The sequence below is a fragment of the Haemorhous mexicanus genome, chromosome 5 (genome assembly GCF_027477595.1).
Source record: "Haemorhous mexicanus isolate bHaeMex1 chromosome 5, bHaeMex1.pri, whole genome shotgun sequence".
Taxonomy (NCBI): domain Eukaryota; kingdom Metazoa; phylum Chordata; class Aves; order Passeriformes; family Fringillidae; genus Haemorhous; species Haemorhous mexicanus.
Window position 1 is genome coordinate 12,034,817 of NC_082345.1, and position 17,316 is coordinate 12,052,132.

Consider the following 17,316-nt stretch of genomic DNA (forward strand, 5'->3'; position numbering starts at 1 on the left):
GTGTGCATTACATTTTTTTTCCCCTTTTATGGTATTGCTTATCTAAACACTTTTTATTTAAAAGAAATTTTAGAAAAAAAAAATAATTCCAGTGTGCCCTGGCAGAATAATAATATGGATAGCACAAAGATTTTGGCACAAAGCAAACTTACAGAGCTTTTGTTCTTGTTTAGCTCTGTGAGTAATTTCCACTTTATTTGACTTTTGCTGCATGAAAATATCTTGTGTGCTGCCACTGCTGATTAACATTTTACCATTTTAATTCAGAGGGACACGTACAGAATGTACAAGTGGGAGGGCAATCAGATGTTGACAACCTGATGTGATTTGATCATGATTAATAATAACTCTGCAGGGCCTGGCTTGTTGATAGACTTCAACCAGCCAAACAGCCTCCCCACCAGCACCCCACCCCCCAGTATTCTCAGATGCTAAAAAACTTCAGTGCTTATGTGCATGTCAGTGTTCTCTAGCAGCTCCTCTTCTGCTTTCTAGCTTGCAAATCTGAGCCAAATTATGGATTGGACTGGAGGAATTTCAGTTTTGTTATCTAATTTTCCTGTTTCAAGGAGTTAGCACTTTTTTTTCCTGTTGGCTCTGGGAAAAAAAAGTTTTTTACTGAAACTGGATTCTGAGTAGATGAGGGTAAAATACTGCTAAGCTACTGTTTCCAGAATTTCTGAAGCTTTCTCCTTTTGCTGTGATGTAGTGTATGAGCAACAAAGTCTATTCCCTAAAGTACTCATTGATTTTGGTTGTTTATTTAAAAATAAAAGGTTTTTTTAATATAATCAAACATAGCTATTGTTCTGTTCTATTCCTGGAAACGGGAGAGACCATAGTGTGAACACAGAAACATTCCTTTGAACACACAATTTTGCTTATTTTGGGTCAGAGGTTGGTTGCCTTCCTAAACCAGCATCCAGCAGAGATCCTTGCTGTCAAAGAGGAGAGATTAAAAAGCAAATGTTTATCATCATGTACTGTCCTTAATACATAGGCTTCCTGTATATCCCAAAAGAACTTCTCAAGTCTTTCTGCTTCCAAATCCAAGCATCATAATCCCTCAGCTCTCCAGAGAGATGACTGAGGGAGACTGTAAGGCTTCTTGTGGCTCACAGTGTCCTCACAGTCTAAATAATTGTGACTAGAATCTCTTTCAGCTATATCATTGTTGTTTTTCAAGCTCTTTGTGAAACCAGAATGGATGAATTTTCCCTTTTGGAATCAAATATTGAACACTGAATAGGAAACATAGGTGTTTCTAGCAGCCAGCTGCTGCTTTAGAGGGAGGTGGCAGAGGTACAGGATGTATGCTGTGTTCAGAGGAATGCACTCAAGGTCAGCTTGGCAATCCTCCACTGCTGCTGTGCTGTGTTGGGTCAGCTGGAGTATTCATATCCACTTTTAGCATCACTTCTGATAAATCACATATGTAGATGTGATTTAGCTGTGACAAACACACGTCTTAAATTGGAATGTGATTTCTTCTGAGTTGGGGAGTGGGTGCATTTCGGAGATTGGTGGTTTTGGATCATGTAGGACTGAATTGAAAATCATTTCTGGGGTGCTTTGTCTTCTTTTTGTAGCTTTCAGGTATGAATGCCACAACTTATTAAAGTTTCTACTTATTATGGAAGAGAGGGACTGGTTAACAGCTGACTCTGAAACCTCTTAGACTGCAGATTTTGCTGTATTGTGTCCCACGAAACTGGGATTGGTTTAAAATTAAATATTAGATTACAATTTACTGAAGCAAGGGAAATAGACTATTTCAAAAGTCAACAAGCCCCCCCCCCCAAAAAAAACCCCACCTCCCAGTCTTGCAATATAGCCTTAATTATTTGTCATAAATAGCTTAATGGAAGCTTAAATAAAATAACAAATTTTAAATAAATGGCAGTGTAATATCTGATATAATGCTACTGAATTCTAAGTGACTGGAGTGCAGGTGAGTAAGTGCTCTTTGCAGACTGTGGGATGCAGCTGTTTTCCTGTTGATGACAGCAATCACCCCTAATGGTTATAGCTGAAGCCAAAGGTAACTCTGCAAACCACAAACTTTGAAAACCACAATTTTTCTTTCATTAATTTCTGTTCAGCTATCTCTTCCTTCTATAACCTGAAATTTCGAGAAGCAAGAGTGTGAAAATTTAATGTTTTTGCTGTTACAGTTGCAGGAGGTTGCTAGAAGTAATATGACCAAAAAGATGATTATAATTCATACTGAGCTTTCAAATTATAGATTCAGAGCTTGAATGAAAGGGTCAGAAGGGTTTCTGGGTGAAATAAGGGACAGTATTGGGAGATGATGATGTTTAAACTCAATTTTTTTTATGAGAATTCTGAGGATCTTTGCCCTGCTGGTAGTTAGGAGAAAATGAGAGTGGTTGATTTATACTGGTAGCATCAGACAGCTTTCAACTGAAGAACCATTAAAAAGTACTGTATTCTTCTTTTCTTTTAAGCTGAGAGAGGTATAGTTCATACTTCTGATGATGTAGTTTCCTCATATTTATCTTCCCAGGATGGGTTAGACATGCCAATTATGCTTCAGGGCTTGGTGTTGGACCATGTAGTCTCCTGTTATGTCTTCAGTTTGTGTAATTATAGAACTCTTATTGATCCTTAAAAATAATTTTTCTGATGTGCAAGTTCTCACACTTCATGAAGCAATAGTACAATAGACACAGACTCCCCTTTTTGTTAGAACTCTTAGCTCCTCCTGCTTTAAAAAAATCAAACTGAGGAATGGACTTCTAGAGAGGCTGCATGGAGTGGGTGCTGTGGCAGGTGAGTGTCTGGCTGTCTAGAGAGCTGCTGGCATCATCCATGCCTGATGCTATGGGATTTTATTTTAGGAAGGTTTTTTTTGCTGGTGTTGTTGTCTTTGTTTGTTTGGGTTTTTTTTTTTTTTAATTGAGGCATGGTGGAAATGGTCAAGTCTTTTTCATTTGCCTGAAAATTCTCTCTTGCCATCTCAATAATGTAACAGTCAATGCAGAAAGGAGTCAGGAGCTTTTTGCAGTCAGGGCATGCCTGTTTCTGCTGAATTTTGCATGGTGCAAATGTGTGGCAGTAGAAGGGCTGGAGGCCTCCTGCTGAAGTTGGGTATAAAGACCACAAGGATGAGAAGCAAAAATGGAGGAGCAGATTACAAGACCCATCTTGTTTACAAGTTTCCTGCTACAGGAGAATAATAACTTACTACTAGACAGTTTATTACTGTAAAAGAATGGTGAGACTACAAGTGAAAGTAACTCATAGAAATCCTTTCTCTGAATTTATTCATGTGTTTCCTGTTCTTAACAAACTAAAGTACAGGACTGCTCTTCTACAGAGCAACACACATTCTGCATTGCCAGAGCTGCTCATTCTTTTCTTAAGAAGTGAGGATTCCCAAAAGCCCTTAAAGGTGAGATTAGAATAAAGCTTCCATAATGTAGAAAAGAAAATAACTATTCTTGATGGCACTGAGACAAACAATTCCCAATGTGTGGGGATTTTTTTTTTCTTTTTTAAGAGAAATTTTAAAGACACATTTCCTTTGACATAGATGCCCACTCACACAATCTACTGTTAGTGTGTGTTGAAATACTTCTCATTGCTTATTTCCTGAGCTATGTCACTAAGTTATGAAATTCAGAACTTCCTTTTTCATAGAGTGAGTTGATAATGCTCATTCTATGCCCACTTTAAAGATTGCCTCCCAGATAAGTAGGTTAACTTGCACAGGATCACTGGAATGTGAGGATTTCTGCTTGTGGCACTGGCATTCCTTTATAAGGCATGGGTAGCTGTAAGTAGCTGTCTTTTGCTTTTGTGGTTTTTTTTCTTTAACAGTTTACTGGTTTTGATGTCAAATAGACGTCCTCTGGGAGAGTCTCAGAAATATTTGAAAATCAAGATACACCCAGTTTTCCTCATCTTGGTCTGTAGCTGATATGTGTATAGATCTGACTTAGAAATCTGCAGGAGGCCAGTTACTGCTCTAGTAGCCTGTGAGCAAACTTTTCTGTGCAGGAGTAAATCTGTGGTCTAGATCTAGTTTTTTTTTGCTGATATCAAAAAGAAAGCTTGTTTCTTGTTGTTGTTGAGGACCAAGTCATCTGTCAACATCCAAAGGCAGTTGCACTAAACTGAGCTCTCATGGCTTGGGTGAGCAGCAGCAGAAGCAGAGCAAGAATGTGTTGATCCAAGGCAGTTGCCACCACAAAGAGAAATAGAGGCTTGTGACCTTCCTCACTGCACACCATGGACTTGTCTTCAAATTTGAACTTGGTTTCTGACATTTTCCTGACCTTTCCTTCCTATTTTTCTGTCACATGCAGTCTGAGAATAGTGATGATCTTCAAAATTATGGATAAGAGACAAGGGATGAGTGTCACTATGGCCCCCCACATCATGACCTTGCTGTGCATTTTCCTGGAAGCTAAGTCTAGGTAATACATTTATTAGAGTGCTGTTTAAATATATCAACATGTATTTATAGATGTATTTCTAGATATAAACATATAAAATACACCCTGGCTGTTTAAAATGTAAGTACAGGCAGACTGGATGGAAAATATTTTATTGTAGTGCATATATACACTATATAGACACACTTGCACTATATTATATTAATTAAGGAACTTTGAAATGCAGTTGATTATTCACCCCTGCTGGAACTGCGTTCTTTGGACTCATTTTTCTCACCAGTGCAAAGACAACCAACACTTAAAAAGTGTCTCCAAAATGTTTTTCAGTGAACAAGATCAACTTATTAGTTCTGTTTTGTGAATATGTCAGTCTTGCTCATTTCTCAGAATGTGGAGTCTTTCTTTGTAGGTGTGTCTTGATTTATGCTGTTTGGTTTTTTTACCTTATCCACATGTGCAGTAAGTGCAATTAAAGGAAAACTATGAAAATTCTAGACCTTTTAAGGTGCTGCAGTGACTCATGTGCTAATATTCTTTTCTGTTTCCTTGTAGCAAAATAATACAATCCTTGCAAGATCCCTCTTTGTTGCATTATATGTTAGGAGCAATAATAATACAAGCCTTCACAAGGTGCTTGCTGCCAGCAATACTGTACAGCAAGAGGCTGTACTGGGCTGATTACTTTTGTGGAGAATGATCTGAAATAAATAGAGACAACCTGCTGTATGCCTCTAGGACCATATATTTGTCAGGAGTCCACCTGGAAGCCCTAACTGTGACCAAGGTCCCCAGTATTCATCAAAATTTTCTAAACAGTGTCTGGCAAAACCTCTTTTTCCTTTATTTTTCCCCCCACAGCTGTGAAACTGGTTGCTTATTCCTGTGGGAGGAGGTAGACTGCAAAGAAATCTCTGAGCCAGTGAAATAGAAACCAAAATAAAACCCAGGAATATTTTGAGTGGCTCCAGTGGAACGCGGAGCTACTGTTGGCCTAAGTGGCCCTGTAAATTTGGGTTGTAAAAAAGCTAACTCTCTTGTGGGAGCTAGCATGGGAGGTGGGTAGAATTTTTAGGTTTTGTTGGTGTTGTCTTGTCAGCTATCAGTAAATCTTGTGATGCTGCTTTTCCTTCCTCTTGCCAGTGGAGCTGTCAGCTGTGGGCATGGAAGGAGCATGCTCCAAGCTTGCCTGATCAAATACCCTCTAAAAAGAGTTTTTTTAAGATGGCTTTGTGCTCAGTTGACCTGTGGAAGGAGCTCCTGGGTAGAGAAAGGCAAGGTGTATTGTAAAATGAATGTGGTGTTGTTCTAGGAGCTGTTACAGACTGCCCAGAAAAAGGTTGGATGTGGCACTGGTGTCTCTAGACCTTAGAAACCTCTGGCAAAGTGGTGCCTGATGAGTTTGGAAAGGAATTTAAATCAAATCAATGTGTATTATATGAGTGGATCTGCTAAATGCATTTCAAGAATTTTTTCTGCATTGTTTGCCACTAATAAGTTACCCACATGCAGTGGGCTTTAGCATGATGCAATATTCAGTACTGCTCAAATCCCACTGCTCCTGCTGTACCTCAGATTACCTCTGCAAAGACTAACTTCAAGTTCTGGAGTTATGACAACCTTTTTTCTTTCCAAGTTTGACTGATGAAGTTTGAGAGCTTCCTGGATCTGCACGGAGGAGACAAGCTCACTGAATGCCCATAATGTTGTGAGTTACTTCACTGTGGTTGCATCGGTTTCTCTACATTTCCTTACTCTCCCACTGGTTTTGGTCATTACTGTAGGGTAATTTATAGAGGAGGGGATGTACAGGCTATTCTTCTCCCAGCATTTCTGTCTTTGTTTTGCCAGTTCTGTCCAGGAGCAGTCTTTCAGTTCCTGTACAGACTTTTCAGAAACTCCTTAGTGGAGCCTAAGGAGAAAGGAAAGCCCTGTGGCCACAGCTCCCACCCATGTGCTGCTCTGATGTCTGTTCTGCTTTCATTTGGAACTTAACTGGTAAATAAAAAGCACAGAGCAGAACCCCTGGGGTTGGGCTCTTCCTCAGAGCTGGATTTAGTCCTGCATTGCTCAGAACCACATCCAAAGAGCTGTCTGTGATCTCTCTTTGAGCCTTGTGAGTCTGAGCTTTGGCTGGCTCAGCTGTCAGACGCTGAATGTCAAACCTAGGAGGCTGCTGCTTTTCCATGGAAACACTCTGTGAGATTGCAGAAATAATCAGGCACGTCTGCTGGTTGCTGTGCCCTATTGTTGGGTGCTTCCAGACAGTGAACTGAATTGTCCTACCTAGAAAACTGAGTTTTTAGCTGAAATCTGCTCTACTTTTGTCATACCTCTTGCTTTTTTCTTTCTTCTTCTTTTTTTTTTTTTTTGACTGAATGCATTAGTGTGACAGCTTATTCTGCTGTTGTGAGGCAAGCCTCTTGATGTTGGCTTTCCATTTCTCTCCATTTGTGCCCCTCTTGCAAAGCCAGATCCAGCCCTCTTGCTGCTGGGTAGGTAGCACATTTCCATGCCTTGGATGTGCAAGGCCTGACTGCAGTGTGCTCCTGAGGGAGCCTGTGCAATCATACATTCTCCTTAACAATTCTTCTGTGCACTTTTGCTGTTGACATAAAAAAAATTCAGTGTTTACAATGTAAAATTCTGTTAATTAGCTGTGTCTTTATTATCAGCAGTTAGCAAGAGGATTTTCATTACTAGAGGAAGGGGCTGAAACCTAGAGCCTTTCGATGGCTGTATTTTCTTGAAATTAGATTTTACATCATTTATTTCCATAATACTTGAAAATTATATTTATCAATGTGCCTGGATAACTCCAGATATGTTTTAGTATTGGCTTTAGGAAGAAACAATATCTTTGCTACAGGCATTGCTGATACAGCTCAGTGGGAGAGGTGCCATGAAGTGCTTGGAAATGAAAGCAATTCCAGTTTACAGAATGTGTTCCAGTGTATCAGCCGGGTGCCCTGCCTGATCTGAAAATCAGGCAGGGCACCATCTTTGGAGACGTAACAGTAAAAGTCTTGTTTCTTTTATTTCTGCAACTGGAAAGTTATTCTGGAGAACTGCCTAAGAGGGAAGGATAACTTCCAGGCTTGTGGACCAAACAGATCCCTAAGATGGCCTAGTAAAACTTCTGTGCCTGTTTCTTTGTTGTCCTTTAGTGACAGCTGCCAAAAACAGACATCCACAGGAACAGCTGTTGTAACATTGGAGGAAGGATGGCTGCAGGGGATGGAGACAGTGTCGCTGAGGTGGAGAGGAGGAGATGGCTCCTCTCTCTGCTGCAAATCCCCTTCTGTAAACAGCAGCACTTTGGAAGGGAAAGGTTCAGCACCTGGAACACTGACATCACGTGAATCAAACACTGCCTGTCAGAACAAAAGCCAAACAGTTGCCCTTTTTCCAAGCCCAGCACACATCTCCTCACAGGGCACCCTGAAAGAAAAATAAATGCCACAGTCTTGTTTCTTGTGGCACTGAGGAGCCTGAAATTGCTGGGGAAGTAATGGGATGCAGCCTGAAGTCTCCTTTTCCATCTTCAGAGCCTTTATGCTTGCTTATGAGAATAGATGTATTTCTTTATGCTCCTAAAAATGTAGACATCCTGTTTCCCTTGAGATGCACTTCTTCAGTCCTGGATCATTTGGAGCTAAAAGGAGCACATGACAATTTTGTGCCCCTGTACTTGGCACTGGTGGGGCTGCACCTCAAATGCTGTGTTCAGTTCTGGGCCTCTCACTTTGAGTCATACGTGGAGGTGCTGGAGCATGTCCAGAGAAGGGCAGTGGGGCTGGGGAAGGGTCTGGAGCACAGATCCTGTGAGGAGCAGCTGAGGCAGCTGGGGGTGTTTGGACTGAGGAGGCGGTTCTGGGGGGACCTTATCACTCTTTACAATTCCCTGAAAAGTTATAGCAAGGTGGGGGTCAGACTCTTCTCCCAGGTAACAAGTGACTGTCCTTCAGTTTGCACCAGGGGTGGTTTAGATTGGATTTTAGGAAAAAATTCTTCACTGACAGGGTTATCAAGCATTGGAACTTGGCTGCTCAGGGAAGTGCTGGAATCACCATGCCTGGAAGTGTTAAAAAAATGTGTGGATGTGACGCTGGAGGACATGGTTTAGTGGAGAATACAGTGATGCTGGGTTAACAGCTGAACTCCATGATCTTGGAGATCTTTTCCAACATAGACAGTTCTATGAGTCTATATTTATATTCAATTTGATTTCTCTGTGGAAACAAAGGTGACACTATAATAGAGCAGACCAATGTTGTATTGTTTTTCTTTGTCTGGCAGTAAATGTTGCAACTGTCAGGATTTACAAGCCTGTTTCAGTAGAACTCTAAAAATGATATAACAAATGGGCAACAACTTGAACCCATGTGTGTGGGGGGCCTGACATGTCAGTTGGCTGCTGTGGTTGGCTTTAGTTAAAGCTTTCAAATCTTATGCAGACAATGGTGACTAACTGCTGTCTATGTATCTCATTCTAAACTCACATAACGTGTTTGGGGTGAATAGATTTTTAAGTGGTCATTACCAAAAAGGCACCCCCCCCCCCCCCCCCATCCAATGTGAAAAACATACTTTTGTAAAGCTTAGTTTCAGACTTCATCAACCTGAATAAAATGGCAAAACCTTGGTCTGTCAGATAGCAGCTGGGACTGGGAAAGCTGAAGCACATGGGGCCATTGTTGTGAAAGACAATCCTTACCATGAAATTACTTCAGGACACCGGATGTCAATATGTTCTTTATTTCCCATTCATGCCTTCCAGCTAAAACTGCTTTAGGAATACACTTCTGTCTCTGAGCCAAACAAGAGGAGAGATGACTAAATTTTCTTTTCTTTGTCCACCATTCCTCAGAATCATTTTGGATGTACTGTTTTTCTCTGTCCCTTTCAAGGAGCTTGAATAAAACTTTTGTCGTATGAACAGAAGATACTTTTTTTAGCATTGGTCCGTGCCTGTTACCTATTGCTTCTCTCAAAGATTGTAGTGTGTCCCATTGTCCCTTCCTTTGTGTGATGGCTGCTCCACGTAGTTGATTTTTTTTCCATTGTGTCTTTGTAAAATCAGACCTAATAATTAAAGAAATTCCAAGTAAGAAGCTGAAATGGATTCTGACTGCTGTTGCCCTTTATTCTGCTAGCAATCCTCCTATAATGAGTACAGCTAGTTCTTGTTCAAGAACAGATGGTCTAAGGGTTTTTATGGTGCATGGAACAGGTTTTCCAATACCAAGATGGCTTATAATATTTCAGTAAACAACTTAATTTTTAAATACAAAGTTGGAATTAACATAAATCTAGAAAACTGTTTTGTAGGAGGTGTCCCTTTCATGATGCAGAAAAGACTGAAACTGAACTTGAATCCCTATAATTCTGAAGTAATTTTGCTAAGAATTATAATAGCTCAATTTTTTAGCCCCAGAAATGCATAAATGGATAAAAATCTCTAAGTACATCAAACCTAATTTCTGAGCCACTGTCTTTATTTGCAAGAGGCAAAAAGGAAATGGTATTGCTGCCTTTCATGGGATTTGTCCCACACCTTTCACCAGTATCCACAATAACCTTGTGAGTTCTGTGAGTTCCTTCTGAAATCTGGGTCCTCTTCAGCTTTCTGTGGTGAGGATTTTTGTGTTGATTTCAGATACTCTTGTGCTGTCAGCAGGGATCTGAAGGGCTTCCCATGGTAATGCACCAGCAGTGCAACAGTGGTGTCTCTTACCAATGTAAACTGCACTGGGCTTGCTGTGAAACAAAATAAACATCCTTGTGCAGCGAGGATGAGGAAAACTGAAGATTTGGGTGGAGGAGAGAGAAAATCATAGAGCTCTGTGCCTGAAACCACTTGCAGAAGAAGACATGCTTTTGTGATGGTGGGATCCAGCTCAGGGTTTTTCAATCTTTTAGAGGAATTAAGGCTCTTCTGCAGGACCAGCCAGAAGACACAAGGAGAAAGGAAGCCATTTTCCCTTCCTCAAAAGAATAGTTTGCTAGACCTAAGTTAGCATGGAGGAACCTGAGGTCCAAATTTGGTGCAGCTTCAAGTAAAATTACCCAGTTTTTTGACACGCCTTTAGTCATAAGCACTGAGTGGTTTTGGGAGTGAGGCAGAGAAAGCTGGTGTGAGTCAGGGCTCTTGTACATTCAGTGTTTCAAACCTTAAATATTTTGAGACTTTGCAACTCATCAGTATTTAAAGCCTTAATGTGTTCTTTCAAAGCCCTTTTATTTTGCAGAGAAGATCATTATCTGTTGGATGTGAAAAGCCACTTCCCTTTTCCCTGCAGACATCACCAGTGGGAATTCTCTGAGCTGGTGCACACACCTTCACCGTAGGTGTGGAGCTGTGCAGCGTCTGGCCCGGTGAGAGCAGAGGTTTCAGGCACACCTTTGATATGGAAAAAAAGGCTTTTCCAGACACGCCTCTCCTGGCAGTGCAGCAGGGACAGGGCAGTTTTGCCTGGTGCTGAATCAGCATCGATCCCGGCTGATGCAGAGCAGATAACCCTGACAGAAGCCCTGAGACCAAAACAGAGGGTCTAGGCAATTCTTGTTGAGCAATAGATTATGGTATCTTGAGGGGAGCAATTTCAAAGTCCGGGAGATAGAGATCAGGAGCAAACGTTTCCAATCGTGCTGAAATCAAACCCATTCAGGGGAAATAAGCCTGCCTTCAGAAAATCATTTTGCCAAGGGAAACCCAGCTCCCATCTAATTTCCCCGTTTTAATAGCAAACAGACCTCCCGCTCAGCTTCACCTCCGTCTCAGCGGGCGTTTCAGCCGCTGGGCTCGGCGGGGACAGGCAGTGTCAAGGTTAAAGCTGTTGGCCAGCCTTTGTTCAGGTGCGGTGCCCGCCTGCGAAGGACGGGCACCTGCCAGGCATGCCCAGTGAGCCCCGGCGCCGGCTCCGCTGCGCTCGGGCTTGGCGAGGCTGGAGCACAAAGAGCGCTTGTTGCCCCGGTCCCCGGGAGTCTCCCAGCGCTAGCACTGGCTGGGAAGGACTGGTTACCATGGAGGCTGCCATCTGTTCGCTCCCTGCTGGAATGTGATTATCCTCGCTGCGTTGGGAACCAGCAAAAGCAGGGGAGCGTGTGCTGCCGGCAATTATCTGCAATGGAGTGCGTTAATGGAAGGCTGGAATTAGCTAGCTGGAGGAGCACATAAAAGGATTTTTACCAAAACTGTTAATGATTTCTAGCCGAGAGGAGCGAGCTTTTTGCAAGGTCGGTGCTAAATTCATTTTGTGTGTAGGTAATTTTTAATTGAGGTAGTGGCTTTAAGATTTGAGGATGGCAGCGCCAAGGAAATAATGCTTATTGTTAGGAGGGTGTGGGGGGATTGTATTTTAAGGATCTTCGTTTGTCTGTTGCAGTTCAAGCAGTTTAATCTGGGGTAGTTAAAGTAGTAAGTCAGAACAATAACTGGCCGAACTGGCACCAGTGGAGCAATCCATACCTCTCGTCTTTATGAAACGCTGTTTGCTGCCAGATCTGTTTGATTTACGCGTCTTTTCACGCCGGTTGCTTTTTGTCTGAGTGATTTCTTTTTGGATGTGATAACGTGTTTGGTTTTCCTACCGGCACGAAGGGTGAGAAGAGGGGGAAATGCTCGAGCAGAGCTGGTGATACAATGGATGTTCAGGGTGTTTTATGCAGTTTGCCCGAGGAAGCAGCGTAAGGGAGGCAGAATGCAGGAGCAGGTTTTCCACTCCTCGTTCCCACCCTCTCTCCCTCTTTCTAACTCACCAACTGACCAAACATTTTGGGCTATTTCTCTTATAGAGCTTAGTTGCATAAAGACTTGACATGAGTTTTTGGGATTCTCTGCAAATATTGGGATTGTTTTGATGGCAGGATTTAATATGAAGGGGAAAATAAAATTAAAGGTATATCCTTGTAAGGTTTTCTTGTCCTATAAAATACTTTTTTTGCTGTGTTGTAGGAGGTAGGAGTATTATTTTTTTTCCTAATATCTGCATGGTGAACATTTTACTGCAACTCAAATTGCTGACTTAAATGAGGGGCGTGAAAATTTGCTCCCCCAAAAATGCAAAATGTTGTTTCAGCAGATGTTTTTAGTCACACATGGGCTTTCCCTTTTCAAATAAAGGTCTTATGCTGCATCCCTCTTGCCAGAACTGCCATTTTTATTTGATGCAGGGGAGAACACTACTAGAGGCTGTTAATTAAAACTGTGTCAGTGCTAATTCAACCTCTCTGTCCTCTGCTTTTAAGCACTGAAAATGTCAGGGCATTGAAGTCTGGATGGAAAGTTACTGATAGAGTTAATAAGTCACGATTGCAACATATTTGACTAAGATAAATTTTTAACCTACAAGATGCTTTTCAAGTCTTGGTGCCTAACAAAAGTGTGTGTGGGAGGTTGAGAGGGTTTTTATTTCTTTGAGTACTTTAACTGTTTGTGGTGAATGAGCTTTTCTTGTGCTTGTGGGAGGCTGGGGTATGTGCCTGGAGTCCTTTCAGACATCATGTAATACTCTCATGTTGGTGGAAATGTGTGAGCACCCTTAATAAAAGCTGTATCAACTTGTAATTTAAAAAAAAACCCCTTTTTAAAAATTCCCTTCCTTCCACAGAATTTAAATATTGCATTGCTTTGAAGTTGATAATTTATGCAAAACTTGCTCTTAATGGGCTGCAGTGGACTTGTTCACACGTGCAAGTGCCGAGTCTGTAATCGCATTGTCGGGAGGAAGGGGGCAGATTGGCTTTTGTGCTTGGAAAGAGATCAGACTTTCACCCTTCAGGTGTTATCCTGGACCTGCCTGGAGTGAAGGGCAGCCCTCCCAAGGTTATGCTGCTGTGGGATGTGTTTCTCTTCCCTGCTCAGTCTCCAGGAAGGCAGCTGCTGCCCACTGGATTCACTGTCACTGCCTGTGAATTACTGTCTCGCTGGCAAGTCTTCAGAGACAGCAACAATCCTGAGGGCAGGAAGGTAATGGCTTGGGTACCCTTTCCAGAGGTGATTTCTCCTGATTGCTAACTGGGGCTGTGCTGAGGAGCCTGTTTTCCCACTGCCTCTGCTAAACCTGTGTCAAGGATAAATAGGGGACTGCACATTCTGTGCACTCCAGCTCCTGTATCCTCATGAGCACCATGTAAATGTCCAAACAGTCTTAGGCAAACAATTTTTTTAAAAAATTTCTGTCTTGATTGGTCTATATGTGTCTGTTGGATACTTTTTTATTATTAAATTTTACTTTAGGTCACTAGGTCAGTGTTGATTTGTGGATGGAGGATTTAAAGGCTAGACACTGTTTAATCCATTTCAGCATCTGGCCTTTCATAGTAGACATCCCATTTCCTTGTAAGAGAGGAACTGTTCAATGTCTGATAGAAACTAATGATGTTTTTTTTAAAGGGCTTTTTTTTTGTTTTTAGTCTTAGGTAGATTATTGCAAGTGGCTGTGATGTTTATACTTAATGCGAATAAATTATTGTCAATGTAATCTGCTGCATGATCTCTTGAAGGAGATTTAGTTTAAAATACAGGCTTTGGGGGCTAGCAGAGATGGTGGGTCATACTGAGTAGTGATTTGCTTGGGGTGATTTTAAGTGGGTAAGCTAAACTTAGGTACATCATCTCACAATAAAAGGGCATTTTGAATGAGCACTCAACTAAATAGTGTCTAGAAATGCAACCTAGTATATAATGAGCTCATAATAATCTTGTTTATAGTGTCTGTACTCACAAAGCTTTCAGGAAACTTGTAATTAAATGGTAAAATCCTGAGTCAATCTATAGGAAAGTGGCTTGTGCATAAACGATCACAATTGTTTGCTTCAAACAGACAAGTCTTTCTGCTTTTCACTTGACACATGACTGTGGAATGCTGCTTGACATGGGTTTATTTATACATTGTGTTTGGGCTGCTGCTTGGTGGAGGTTTTAAACATTGCTTCATTTTCAATGCACTTTTATTTTGCCGTTTACTCGTGTATAGTGAACACTAAAACAAAAAAACCAAAAAAGCTCAGGCTCCTCACTGTCTCCTTACAGCAGCGTGGCTGTTTCAAGGTTACAGCTCCTTCTGAAGGGCCAGCTGTTTTGGAAAGTCCTGGTGCCTGTTTACAAACTGTTCTCTTTGCAAGTTCCATGGAATAATGGAGTTCTCCAGCCTCTGGATGTGGGAGGATAGACCTGCTGACACAGGCACTGCTGCTGTTGGTCTGTTTGCTGGGCCTTAGTCATGTAAAATTGCTGCTGCCTTTTATACTTTCTCTGGGTGGGGTCAAAATTCAGGCATTAACACTTTTTCCCACGATGCTGGAAAGCACTGTACCAGATTTTAGAAAACATCAAATTGGTTGAATTTATTCTAAAGCTGATCCCCACCCTAACCTCTGCAGTGAGTAACTAAATGGGAGAGACTGGCAGCTGAATTATTTTTGTGAATGGTGGTAGTTTTTTAGTCTTTTCCAGTGGAGCTTGCATTTAGTACAGAAGTACTTCTGTCCTTCCTTGTGCTTCCACCTCATTAAGGTGTCTAATTGAAGAACCTGAAGACTCATAAGTGTTCTGCAAATAGTTTCAGAAAATATTCTTCCCAAGTAATTGTAATTCAAAGTTGGAAGAAGAACAGGATGGGAAGAAATGACTGCCAGCAACAGAATATCTTGAAGGGGAATTTTTTTTTTCCCCCTAGTTCATCCAATTGCTCTTACTATATAATTAGCTGTTCATTTTAAGTATAAAAATACTACTTGGACTTACAAGAACCATGGGAATTGTTTACTTTTTGATGAGTATCTCAGGAAAGTAAGTCCTTGAGTACATTTGGGAATGTGGAGCTCAGGACTGGAAGGAGCCATTTGGTCACTGAGGGGTTTTTGTGTAGGATTTCCCCACTGCCACCCTCAGTCACAGGTAGCCTTATAACTTCCCTGCCATTTAGATGATCAGAGGCTTTTCTTCTGGCATACTGCAAATCACAGACTCTTACGGCTGTGGGAAACAAACTTTAAAGAGAACTTTAAACTCTGCTAAATGATGAAAAGTCAGTGTTACTATGCTTCAGAAACTGAACAAGAAAGGTTGAACTCATTGCCAGTGTCATGAGATCCCTGTCAGCAGAACACTCGGGCAGGCACTTTGAGACATGAATTCTGCTCTCAGCATGATGCCTTCTGGGCTCAAGCCAGTCTTCAGTGCCTCAGATGAATGGTAACCCAGGGCAGCCAGATTTTGAATTGAGGGGAGAATAGCCCTCTAGTCCTGACAGATGGCTAGCAGAAGTGCTTTTTCAAGTAGAAGTGCTTTTCCAGCTGCTGATCTTTGGAGGAACCTTCTTGGCAAGTTTTTGTGTAGTTCTTCTTGCCTATCTGTAGACATTTTCTGGCTTATGCCTTCTTCAGATTGTACTTTTTTGTTGTGGTTTTTTCACTACCACAGATGCACTTTACCTTCATGGGAAGGGTGTAGGTGCAGCTAACCCTGATATTAAACAGTGTTGTAACTTGTCTGTTCCACTTCTACTTGTAGTAACACTTATCAAAATCCAAAACAAAATCCATGTTCACCTGCTCACTTAGGTGGTGGTGTGATTTATAGTTCTAAGTATATTCTAAAAATTTTTTAGCTAAGACTGAAACAAATATCTATGCAAACCTTTTCAGCAAAGGCTCATGACCTGGGGATGGAGGCTGCAGAAGACCTGAATTGCAGACTTTTCTACAGCCAAGGGATTTGTTTTGAAGGCATGAAGTAGTGCCATGGGTGGTGTGGTATATTTCCTGGAGAGGTGTTGAACAGTAGCTGATGTTTGAGTAGTAGAGGGAAAATTAACTCAAGAGATTGTAATAATACTTTAAAGAACATCTTGATTCTTTAATGAGTCATTCCTGCAGGGCAGGGCCTGAACTTCTCACCTGGAATTTTTCTTCATCTTATCTCCTCCTCAGTATCGGTGTCCTTTGTGTTCTCCTACACTGCTGTCCTATTTTCTACATAAGCCAATATTTATTTTATTTTTTTATTCTCCTCCATTTCCTAAGGAGGTCACTGATGCTCAGGAAGATGAGTGAAAGAATGACATGGCTTTTTATGATTCAAAATAGTTTTTTCACTTCCCGTACCATGCTTGTAGCAGTTACATTGAGATTGAGACAGAGGATAAATAATTTATGCTCATTTGGCGTGGCTGAGTATTGTTCAGATCTCTAAAACATCATAAGGCTTCACAGGTTATGTAAGATTACCTGTTGCCTCTCTTTAAAGATCCTGTGCCACTTTTCTCTACAGCTGAAATAGTTCTCTGGCAGCTCTATGTGTCACAGCAGTTCCCAAGACTAATTTTGATGTCTGTTCTCTTCAGTAGCTCTTGTTCACGCCATTGCTTGGAGCCTTATGTTGCTGTTATGACTTGGCCACCCACTAGAATGTAACTGGCAAGTGTTTTAGTCCCTTGGCTTGTCAAGATTTCTGTGTGTAAGTCAGTTTCAGCTGTGGAAGCTGCTACAAACACTCTCAAAGATAGCTGCTGTAAGTCAAAATAACTTCAAAGGCTCAGTGATGGAATTAGAGCTTTGCCTGAGAACTGAAAGACAACAGTTAAAATCCAATACGATGAAATACTCCCAGTTAGCAGGGTGAGCACTGTTTGCCCCCAGTGAAGTCAGCAATGCTGCACCCCTCTGTTGTCTGATAGCATCCTGTTATTTTGGGGGAATGCTCATTTTAAAAGCTTAGTCTGGAATACTGTAGATGAAGAGCCTTGCCCACGAATTTTGCCCACTTGCTCTGCAAGCTGTGGCCTGGTTATGTCATAAGAAACTGAACATTTGTGTGTGTGTGTGTGTATAAAGCTGATTTGATTGATTTTAAAATACAGTCTTTCTAAATTAAATTTTCCAAGTTTGTCAC

The 17,316-nt window shown here is 41.4% G+C and overlaps 1 protein-coding gene across 2 annotated transcripts in view; it reads left to right on the forward strand.

The window, feature by feature from the left end:
- The window catches only part of FGD4 (FYVE, RhoGEF and PH domain containing 4), a 104,822-nt gene that overhangs the window by 24,849 nt on the left and 62,657 nt on the right, over positions 1 to 17,316 (forward strand). The window contains exon 1 of one of the 2 annotated variants that reach the window (XM_059845914.1): positions 11,333 to 11,657. The exons of the other annotated variant lie outside the window; for it this stretch is intronic. The gene's annotated coding sequence lies outside the window, so the exon portion shown is untranslated. Of the gene's footprint in view, positions 1 to 11,332; positions 11,658 to 17,316 lie in introns of those variants that run through there. 2 annotated transcript variants of the gene reach the window in all.